Source organism: Cupressus sempervirens, chromosome 5 (assembly GCF_028749045.1).
Source record: "Cupressus sempervirens isolate cs-2001-9-10 chromosome 5, ASM2874904v1, whole genome shotgun sequence".
Taxonomy (NCBI): domain Eukaryota; kingdom Viridiplantae; phylum Streptophyta; class Pinopsida; order Cupressales; family Cupressaceae; genus Cupressus; species Cupressus sempervirens.
In genome coordinates, this window is record NC_143122.1 from 650,909,136 (window position 1) to 650,921,266 (window position 12,131).

At 33.5% G+C, this 12,131-nt stretch overlaps 1 long non-coding RNA gene across 1 annotated transcript; it reads right to left on the reverse strand.

The window, feature by feature from the left end:
• Positions 1 to 3,821: 3,821 nt before the first annotated feature.
• LOC149557578 (uncharacterized) lies at positions 3,822 to 10,097 on the reverse strand. Its single transcript, XR_016364898.1, has 2 exons — positions 9,511 to 10,097; positions 3,822 to 4,613 (listed from the first exon to the last, which is right to left on the reverse strand). It is a non-coding gene; the product is annotated as an uncharacterized LOC149557578 (long non-coding RNA).
• Positions 10,098 to 12,131: the final 2,034 nt, after the last annotated feature.

The window sequence follows — 12,131 nt, forward strand, 5'->3', positions numbered from 1 at the left end:
GATGCATATCAAAAATAGGATGGAATTGATGTTGGTTTAATTTGGCAAAATTTCAAGTTTTCTTTTATGTTGAAAATGAAAATTATGATCATGGATGTAAATTCAATTTGCATGATTATTTGAATCAAACAATTATTGCATTATTGATTTAAAACGGATAATTCAAATTCTTGGTATATTCAGTTGTAACAAGTCCTTATAGATTTGCTTTGAAAAGAAAATTTTAATTCCCCCATTGATTATTAATCAACTGAAAAACTTTATACTTAGAAAATTTAGACAAATATATATATATATATATATATATATATATATATATATATATATATATATATATATATATATATATATATGCATTGCCTTGTAATTCTTTACTTAGAAAATTTTCAAAAAAAAAGTGTTTTAAGAGAGTAAAAACTCTCTAGTTTTTGTATGAGGAGGCAATTTAATTCCCTTTGTTACAACAGAGAATCTTTTAAAGATTCCCTTTACATTTTGACTTAAAAATATAAATTTAAATTAATCAAGATTATCAATAAATATATCAATGCAAAATTAAACTTTAAACTTTTTAAACTAACCTAATATCTTCTCACCTAATAAACTTTTTGTCTTAAGTCCATACCAATGTTACCTTGGGCATCACTTTTTAAAAAGCATTTTTTAAATTAAAAAAAGGTTTTGTTTTGTGCAAAGACAAATTTGTCATCATGAGAGATGACATCTCCCTATACCATCCATCTTCCTTGCAGGTCATTAATGTCCTTGTGGAATGCGCTTGTTTTTTTGTCTTGGTTGGAGATTGCCTTGTTTTAATTCTTTTTGCCTCTTTTTTCTTTGGTCAGCGCATGCTTTATGGTTTGGGGCCCTTGGGAAGTGCTTGAAGCGTTGACACACTTGCAGTAAGGGTATTAATGGTGATTGGGTTGGCGTCAGTTTTGTTGGTAGGAAGATTTGTGAGTAATGGTGTGTAAACCTTGCTTTGGTTATTCTCCCTTGGTCTTAGGTAAGCGCTCCATTTTGGGGAGTGTGTGTTGTCAGCTATGGGTAGTAAGTGATGTTAGACTTTTGGGAAGGGGGGGGGGCCCCGGGGGGGGTTCGTCAATTTGACATGTGGGGGAGTGTGTGTTGTCAGCTATGGGTAGTAAGTGATGTTAGACTTTTGGGGGGGGTGGTGTCGTCAATTTGACATGTGGGGAAGCTTTGTAATCTGCCCAGGCTTGGTTGGGAGGAGTGTTTAGGGGTCAAGTCAGCGTGGCTAGTGGCCAAGTGGGGGTGGTTAGTATAGGTTAGGTGTTAGGAGTTAGATTAGTGTAGGTGTTAGTAGATTTCAGTATGTTAGGTTTTGTTTTGTTTTTTTTGTTATAGTATTAGTTTATAAGTTTGTTTTTTTAGTAGTTAGTTTAAGTTTTTTTTTTAGTTAGTTATTACTTATGTTATTGGTGTAAAGTCATTTGTTTAAACTTTATATATATATTTATATCTTTTTTGTAGTATTCTTTTATTAACATGTTTAATTAGTTAGTTTTAAATTTTAAATTAAGTTTTAAAATTGTGTTAGATTAGTATGTGATAGAGTTGAGTTTCTTTTGAAGTTTAGTCAATTATTTTGTATGTGGTTAAAATTAGATTTAGTTAGTTTTGAAATTAAATTAGTTAGTTGTTAGTTAATTAAACAAAGTATGAAAAAAGGTAATTAAATTTTGTTTTAGTACTTAGATTGTAAGAGGAAGTTAGGGATTAGTTTTATATTTAGTAAAATCTTTTTTTGTCAATTTATTTAGATAATGTTAATTAGTTTTGTTTAGTTAAGATCTAAATGCGGGTTGCTTTGGAAATCAATTAATCTCTTTATATTGTGATAATCTTAATCTAGTAACAATTGTCGATGTCAAACTTAATAACGAGAGTATTAATTTTTCAATGTAGAAAACCTTTACTTAAACTGTGATCACAAACATATCGAACTTGAGCATTTGTGTTTTTGCCCTCGTAGTTTGGGCATGACATTACAACAAACATGTTGATTAAAAATTTAAGCGAAATATCAATCTCCTTTTTTTAAAAGGCTACAAAATTCAATAGCCTTATCTTCGAATGATCCAAAGCAACAGATACTCACATTACAAGTATCACATTGCATTGCCTCATTTTTATGTAGAGGATAGAGGTATTGCACAAACCAATACTCAAACAAAACACCCTAATTGACAAAGTCCATACCTAAAGACGAACCATAAGGAACAATAAAATCGGCAATTCAAAGGTTTTAAAAGAGCACATGAAGCCCTTTCCATGCAACATCATGGGCAATAAAATCTCATCCCACTCTTAAAGGTGTTAAAATCAGCAATTCAAAGGTTTTAAAAGAGCACATGAAGCACTTACCATGCAACATCATGGGCAATAAAATCTCATCCCACTCTTGAAGGTGTTTAACCTCTCTACTTAAAAACACATCCACATAGGCGCTGGAATTTCTATTTCAACATATTAAAAAGTATTGACACCCACATAAAAATATTCACGTCAATCTATCTTATTCTAAGGTAAAGCATTTGGGCTTAATGTACACAACAGTCAAGAATTTACATTAGTACAATCACCGACTTCAGAAATGTTTGCCTGGTCATTAGGTGATTTGTTAAAGTCTATTTCAATTGCCACCATGGCCAGGGATAATGAGAATACCCTGATATGGAAGCCAAGTGGTGGAAATAAATCCATGAGGGACCCAAGTTGGATGATGTGGTCCCAAGTTGGATGATGTGGCATATATAAAACTCATTTGTTTAAAACATTATGCATCCATGATAAAGCTAGTTACATGAATTGGACCATTGCATCAAACAAGTCTCACATGTAAAAGGGTAAATCGTTAAACAGACTACACTAACCCTGTCAGCTTGTGAGGGTTGTTGTTGCATGTGTTGGAAGTTATTGCAGGACAATTTGGTGAATATCCTGATGACTTCGTATCAATTTAAAAACAATTATGAAGAGGGATATCACTGAATGTTATTTCTGAATATTAATGGTTAGTGAATTAGTGGATATTCATTGCATGTCAATTTGGTGGATACCAACTCTTACTAAGATGGTTGCATCACAAAGTTTGTGAAAATGGGTTGTTTGTCAAATTGTTTAGTTGCATGTTGGAATGAATAGAAATATGGGTCAAATTGTAGTTATCAGCTGTAATAGTGCAGGTATTTGAATTAATTATATGAGCTCTTGAGAAATTGGTCCATGCAAACTATTATACTAGATGCAGAGAAGAAGCAAAGAAATAATCATCTGAATATGGAAGAGCAAATAAACAATGGTGGGAATTGTCAACTTAATATGCAGGTTGTTTTGGTACATTTGGCTTAATAGCAACAATAGATGATGCAAACTAGTATTAAGTCTCAATAGCAACTTCTGATTGTAATTGATTATTTAAGCGGACAACCACAACCAAAGAATCGAGATGATGAAAGAATTGAAGTTGGGTGAGAGAATCCTGCTAGAGCAGCCTCTAATGGATACAAAAATGCATCAGTATTTCCTTTTAATAATGTGTGCTAAAGAAGAAATATTTAAATCTTGTATTAAGCATTGAGAATGTGTACATTTAGAAGTTCTATTATAGATGAGTAATAGAATTTTAACAATCACATTGGAGTGCATCATTATATAATTAAGAGTCGAGCCTAATTATGGCAAGTGATAGCATATTTTGGTAGGTACAGCATATTTGTTGTGACATCATGGAAATGTAAGGCTGTGCCTCATGTTTTTGCATCAATCTATCAAATATGCATGTATCAAGGGACTGGTTACAAGGTAAAATCTAGTACTGGTCATTTTTATATTGGACATAGGTAGTTACAAAGGGGCAAGAAGATTGACATTATGAGATATATGAATGAAATTTTGCTACGACTTGGTAGATTTGAATTAGTCGTCTACTGCTACGGCTCTTGCCTCTGCCCCCTTTATTCCATCCTGGCTGTGGTATTTTTGTGCCCTTTTTTGATATCATGGTGTCTTTTCTTGTGGCTTCTCTGGCAGATTTGGTAGTAGATTTTGAAGCAGCTCTCCTGCTTCCTTACGTGAGGGTTTTTCCCCTATCCATTCTCCAATCTCGAGCAAATTCCTATGATGAGTGTTACTGGTGTTAAGATCCTTTCTCCCAAACCCTTCTTGGTGGCTTTCTAGCAACACTGCGGGTTGGTGTGTATGTTTGCTAGTCTTGGGCCTTCAATCTGACATCTCTTCACTAATAATGGAACATCTACAAAAATAAGCTTCAATACAATATGTACAATAACTATCAAATACTACAAGCTTGTGAAGTACTATCAGAAGTTGAATGTGGATCAGCATCGGGGAAGAAGGTTTCAAGCTGATGCATCTTTTCAAGTTTCTAAAGCTCCTCTTTTGCAGTCCATGAAATGGGCATTCGTTAGAAAAATTTGAGGACTGTCTAGTTAGAAGTAGAAGCCTCTTTTGATGCATCCTGGCAGCCCAGGACAATGGTTTACTACCATCATTTAAATCACCTCTCTCCATTTCAGATTTGAGAGCTAAGCTTCCCACCTTGATTTCCACTCTTCTTTCATAATTTCCTGCCAAAAAACAATTGCTACATTCGGTACAGAATACTAAAATTGTAAATGTTACTTATATAGAGCACATGCAATGTCTTTATCATGCACAGAACAGTAGATTAACAATGTTGGACGAAAAAAAATATTGAATAAAATAATCCCTGACAACCAAGAGATACGTAAATGATAAATCCTATCACCCAATATGTGATCAACAATGTCATGATTGGTTCTCAGCATATGTAGTGTCCTCGTATTCTAGGAAGACGAATTGGCACTTCAAAGCCCAAATATATTTCCTTTTATTAATTGGATAAGATGACAAAAGCATTACTTTTATACAAAAAAGAATAGATTTCATTCCATGGAAAACATCATTAGTACAAATAAGTTGCATGTTTAGAGATTTTGATATCTACGAGGCAGAGTGATATGAACTGGCAGCAAACTGATAGGACCTGGACTCAAAGGTTTAAAGCTCAAATAAGAGTAGACTTGGCAAAGAGGTGATTTGGCTTGTTTAACAAAAGAGTTAGTCTTAAAAGTATTAATTTGGAAAAATAATCAGATAAAAAGAACTAGGGATATGCTACTGTAGCTAAATTAGAGGATGATCTTATCTAGCCACCACAAGCCAAACTGTCAGACACAAGGTGAAAATTAAGGCAGGCCATGATGTAGAAACCAAAGCTTCAACTACTCGAAGGATAAAAAATTATTACAAATTTAGACTATTAATGATCGTCTCTCTTTCATATCTCCTGCTCCTTCATGTCCTTTCTGTGGTAAAAATGAAACCATCAAGCATGCTTTCTGGTACTGTTCTTATGCTCAACAACACTCACGGAACTAATACCTTTTCACCAACCTCCCTCCTCTTTTCTCTCCTCCTTGGACTTGGAAAGTTACATTGCTTGGGCTGTCCAAGCATCCAAATATCATATCACATACCTTCAGGCACGCTATTTTGAAAAACATTTGGAAATTCACTGCTTAGCAGCCTTTTCTCACACCTTTTATAGTATTAAGTATATACAGTTTACTTGGAAGCCATGATCATATGTGTGAATCTCTGCCCCCATCTTATTCTTTCAGACCTCTATTCAGGCCATCCTTGACTTACAGGCCCCTCTGAGAGAGAGACAATTTCAATTCAGTAATTTTCACGGAAAAATGACAAGTGCTGATGGTAGAAAGAAAGACACTACTATTTCTCTTCTGAAATGTTAATTTTACAGAGTGTGGAAGAGATATAAAAGGCCTTCTTCCAGGTGGTCAAGGTGGGAGAAGGGTAGGTATGCCTAACTCCACCAGAAACTTGATATTCTTCTCTACAGACCGCAGCAAATGGCAAGCAAAAGCTACAAGAATATTAGTTTGGGAGAGTACAGGCAGATGATCTATGTTGTCAGCAAAAAGCCTCACTTCCAGGTAGTGGTGGCTCTATTTTGTTCCAAAAGACAGGAAGATGGAAGTCTGGATGCATCAATGGAGTGGTTTTGGCTGATGTATTTTCCAACCATTGGTATATACTATATACATTGCTGTTTTGAATGGGTACAAAATTGCTCATGCTCTAATAAGCCCTTGTAACTGTAATTATTATGATCTTATGTTTCTATCAGCCTCATACTCTAACGGGCCTTGTTTTAAGTTCTCTATATTGCTATAGCAGCTGTAGGCTGCTCATCAGTCTTTTTTTGTGTGTTTTCATTGATTTTGCTTCAGTTGTTCACTGTAAAATTAATTTCTTTTATATTATGTTGCTGGTTCATATTCAGGTTCAAAGTTCTTCAAAAAAAAAAATTGGGGTGGGCTCAAGTTCTTTTTGTGTTCATCCATACAAAAACATATTTTTAAGTATGTGTGTGGGGCAAGTTTGTTTTGTGCAAAACAATCATGTTAGTGTTATATCAAAATATTCAGGGATCTCAAAAGAGAATTCATACCCCAGTTTGTTATTAATAGGCACGAGATTTTACAAAATAGATTTTAACAGTCATAGTAACTGCTATAACTTTTTGATCATTCAAAACATTGCTCCAGGTTAGCAGGTTTTGAATTCAACCAGATTTTGGGATCCCACAAAAAGCTGCAAGCATATATGAATTTGGTGAGCATGTTGGGTAATTCCATTAGTCAAATTGTAGTAGTTCCATTAGGTTTTATAACAGGAAAAGCAGTTAGTAAGCACATTGCTAATTATAGATGTTTCAAATCAAAGTTAAGAAGTATTTTTATTTTAAGTTTATATGATTGTGAACTCCAAATTTTATATAAATTAATTTACTACATTTTTGTTGCTATTAGAAATTGATTTTAAGGGTTTTGAATACTTCAAAAATCTAAATAAGTTATATACTATTTGCTTTTTCTTTTTTAAGAAAGAAAATTAACGTCAGAACTTAAATGTCTAAACAACAACACTTTTACACTTTTATCTGGTGGCATTGCTGTACTCAAATGCATGTACTCACTTTCCCATGAAAGATAACTCAAAGACAGTGCGTAGAAGAGAAAGAGAAATGAACCTCATACATATTGTGTAACAGGATATAGAAGATTCCACCAAAGCTTTTCTGTTCTATGACAATCCATCTAGGTACTTTTGGTTACTAAAAAGGGGATCTGACATGATTAGATCATATTGGGTTGATGAATCTTAAAAGCTCAATTGACCCAAGTTAGAAGCCTGGATATTGGGGACAATCATTAGGATTACCGCAATCATTGATGATCTTTTGTCAAGTGACTGTGCAACTCACAGATTATATCGAATTGGTATTGGAGCCAGTTATGTTCTACAGAGGCTAAAGAACCCAACAGTCTCAACCTTCTAGTGGAGGATTGGCTCCAATAAAATGTGCAAACAAACTAATTAAAATGCAACTTCATACATACTGTGGATGAGAAAAAAGGGGGTACCATTAAAGGCTTTTTGTCCTTCGACTAACAAGGGTTTCCATTCATCCCTGCAACTCTTCCTTTCTTTACAATACATGCAGGAAGGTCGATGTCCAGGTAAGCTTGAGAGGAAATTCCATAACATTAACATTCTTTTTTCCAAGTACAACATTATGCATGAAGAACAGGGTCAAGTTACAGGAAACAGGGGAGACAGGCATGGGAAAAGGAAGAAGTAATTGTTGGTAGCTTTCTGAAATTTGGTAGTATCAGAAATGGACACGTGATTGAACAAAAGAGCGAAATAGAGGCAGAAGAATCAGTCCCTATTTTCACTGAGAGGAAAGCAGAGGCATGCATTAAATTAGATTAAAAAAATTTGAAGGAAATTGTAATGGAGGATGAAGGAAGTTTTGTGGATATTCAGCAGTGTCTCTTCTATTATTCCCAACTTACCACTTCTATGTTCATCGAGGAACTACCAAGAAACTTATGATTTTTCTCAACTTGTAAAATGTTTTTCCAAGAAAGAATCAGATCTATACATGTACAGATAATGCCTGAGATGGGTTGTGATATTATCCACAAACATCACCTTTCTCTCATTTCATCCCTGACTAGTAACTCCTCCACACAATTGGAAGATATTAGAAACAAGAACATAATAAATCAATGGAAAAGACGTTACAAAATATTTATGGAAAAGAACTGGTTATTGTTTTATTATTATTTATATAGTCAATAGGTTTTATATTGAATAATACAAAAATCGTGCATCATTATTACTTATTTATTAACATCTCTGTAAATTTGAATACTGTACATTTTCAAAATATTTGTTAGGCAAATAGTTAGGTTTGTATGATATCAATTGCTCTGTGTTTGAATTCAATCACTTCTGATGAAGGCATGGCTCATAAGCAGAGGGCATAATAACTTAGGGATTTGCGTGACGTATTGGTAATTCACTTTTAATACAGAGCTAAGGCCAAATATATTATACATGTTACCCTTTGTAATAATTGCTAAAACAATGAATTATTATAGTAGCATACCTTCCCCTGTTAAGGTTAATGGACAAGGGCTGAATTGAAGAAATCTGTGTAAGTTGAAAACCCTGAAGGGATTCTCGAGCTCAATTTTCATGGGGCCTCTTGTTCTTTTTGGGTTTAGAAACTAATAATAACTAATAACTAATAATAATAAGGAAAAGTGACTGGCATTGGTGATAAGATGGAAATTGGCTGAGTTGTGACGAAGAATTTGATTGTCGAAGGAGACTCTATGAATCTCTCTCATATTTTGTATAAAAAGAAAACACATAGCTCATAACTGGAACTTCTGGAGCTTCGTAGGAAAAGATTTCAAGCTCTCTGAGAGCTCCAAAGGCATCTTATTTACTTATTGTTAGATACAATGTAACGAAGCGATGGGCCTCTTGGCTAACACGGGCCTTGAGTAATTCTTCTTTTGACTGAAGTTATTGACAAAATGGATGCTTTTGTGTTTTAATTTATATCTGCAGGTTGTGGATTTGTTCTTATTCAAACCCTTTTTTTTAAAGGAGTGGAAGAGCGCCCTATTTACAGTCTACTCTTTCTCAAGCTGGTCTCTCGACATGACTGAAAGGTATCTAAACTCATACTATTTGAGATTTTTGAGATTTGAGGTAAACAATAAACTTTTTCTGGATTTAAAACGTCTGATCCTCACTTTTAGACATTGGGGGTACATATTTTTCGCAACCCTGAAGTCATACCGACAAATCATCCCCACCATCAACACTCAGCAACAAGAACAAATTGGAGTTTGAATTTAAGCATCTGACGCAATACAAAATGAAAGCCCTCCTAACCCTATTCCTATGCCAGGCTAATTACAATCTTTGTGGTAAGCGTTCAGCTCATTCATTTCCACCGAAACTATAAGAGCAATCTACATTAACGCTACAAACCCTGTTCACAAGCATATTCAGGAAAAGGAAAATGACAAACGAGCAAGAATAAAATACCTTCGTTACCGAGAAATCGTCAAGCGCATGATGTGGTACAGAGCAAGCAAAATCCCTACAAATATGGAGCATGAGGCGGTCGGTCGATGCACACGGTAAACGCCAGTCCACCACGAACCGGAAGGCCCATAACAGGTCGCGGATCAACTCTATCGGCAGTCTGCATCCATATCCCCAAGCGAGCATTGTTCCGAAGCCGAGGGTTTCCATCACCTGAAGGGGATTCCGGCATGAACGGGACATTTCCCGGCCACGGATCCCATAGTAATTAGCCTAATCGGCTAAAAATACGCAGGGTTGAAGATTATTGTTGAATAGGTCATCCATTTAAGAGAAGCCATCGTACAAAATATACAGTGGCAGATGATGATTTGAAATAAATTAATCAAATGAAAAGGTCCAAGTAAAACTAAGGACGAGAGTATCATAAGAGATTATAATAATAATAATAATAAAATATCATTTCCCCGAGAATGCGTGGAATGATTCAAATTAATGGAGAACTTTGGATATGTTGCATTGAGGTGAACACCGTGCCACAAAATCTTGTTGACCAGGTATGTGGATGCATTGGAGTTGAAATGTATGGCTGACAAGGTTAATAATACATGAGCTCAAGGTGATTAAGATGGGTTTTAATGTGCTTGTAGCCTAGTCAAGAAAATAATATAAACTAAGTAAATATCTACCTTTGTTTCACTTTCACACTACATGTCTCATCACTTCCACCTATAGCAAATTCTCTTGACAAAGTGTTCATTGTGTAGCACGCCTTGAAAAAAATTAGTAAATAAAATCTAATATAGATAACAAGCATAATGTCAACTTGACAGAAAAGAATAATAATTGTTTACAAGTATCTACAATTCAAAAAGTATATTTTAATCAATATCTAAATCATAAAATATAAAGATAACTCTAACATCATTTTCAATGTGACAATCAATTATGTCACTATTGGAAAAGTTGAAGGAAAGAGAGATTTTCCTAATAGAGATGTTAGTGTTGCAAATTGTCTCGACTTTATTAACTATTTACATATAGGCATGCTTCATTTCCTTTTCTATATTAAATCAAAAGTCTTTCTATCAAGTATATTGTGTCTTTTGTCAACATTAAATTTGTTTGATGTTGCTTGTTTCCCCTCATAAGCCACATTTGAAACATAAGGTGATGTAGGATAGTTAACTTATTCTTTCATCAACATTTTTCCAAGTCATGTAACATCACAAGCTTCATTTATATGGCTTAGGTCAACTTAAAAGCTATACTTGTAGTGGACAAACCTATCATTATAAGGCACAAAGATTCCTATTGGAAAGTAGTTGTGTGCCACACACAAGGAAGAATCCGTATGTACTTTTAATATTATTCATTATATGGGCCACTAACTACTTGATCCTTAAGTTCTAGTGCTCCATTCATGCTAAAAGTATTGCATAGGACATTATCATCATCTTCAACCCAACCCCACTTCATAATGGCCAAAAGTCACCGCCTACATCATACATGGTACTCTTCATGTGGTCCCTTTGTCATTTTATTGTTAGAAATGGTTGAGCCCATGACCCCCCTTATACTTGGCACAAATTAGCCTATGTACTTCTTCAATTCCATACATATCCCATGAACCCATGGTCTTTGGCTTTTTCCAAGGGTCAAAAGGAGCCATCACACTTTAAGTCTTGCTCAAAGTTTTCAAGTTAGGGTTTTATTATAAAAGAATGTCAACTAGAATGAATCCATGTTTAAATTTTTTTAATAGGTTGGAGATTTTTATATTTTTATATTTTTTTTAATAATTAAGATTTTGGTTAGTGTGAAAAGTAATATTGAGATTAAAATTTAAGTAATCAATATTCAGTTTTATCTTCTAATACGTTCTCAATTTATCTACAAATTAACAATATTCATATGAGAGCTTAATTATTGTTTAATTTTAAAAATGTAATGTAAATTTTTTTTTATTTTTTTAAAGCTAGAGGAAATGAAATTAATGATACAATTATAATCAACGCATTGACATTTATTTAATAATTATATTTTCTTCATTATTTGGTCATATAGAATTTTATTTTTCTTAAAACAAAAGATTATTTTTAAATCTAAATTTTATTTATTATTTATAATAGTTTTTTTATTATTAATATATCATTTTAATTTTTGATATTGACTTAAAATTAAGTTATGGTTGCTAACATTGATATGTTTTGATAGCTAAGTTGTGATGGTGTTTTTCTTTCTATCAAGGTTCAAACTTTGTTGAGGTGTTATTGTTGAATAATTATATAGGAATGTAGCCTCTCATATATAACTTCGCTAATTCATAGCTTAAGGTCAGAAACATTTACCCTTTGTCTATTAAGTTACGATTGATATTTAATAATTGATTAAGAAAAATTAATGAGATGGTTATAATATATGATATCAAAGTATATTTTAAAAATGGATGAATAATAAATGTAAAGTTCTTCCACATGTATTTTTAAATCTAAAATTTATTTTTTTATTTATAATATTTTTCTTATTATTAATATATCATTTTAATTTTTTATATTGACTTAGAATTAAGTTACGGTTGCTAACATTGATATGTTTTGATAGCTAAGTTGTGGTGGTGT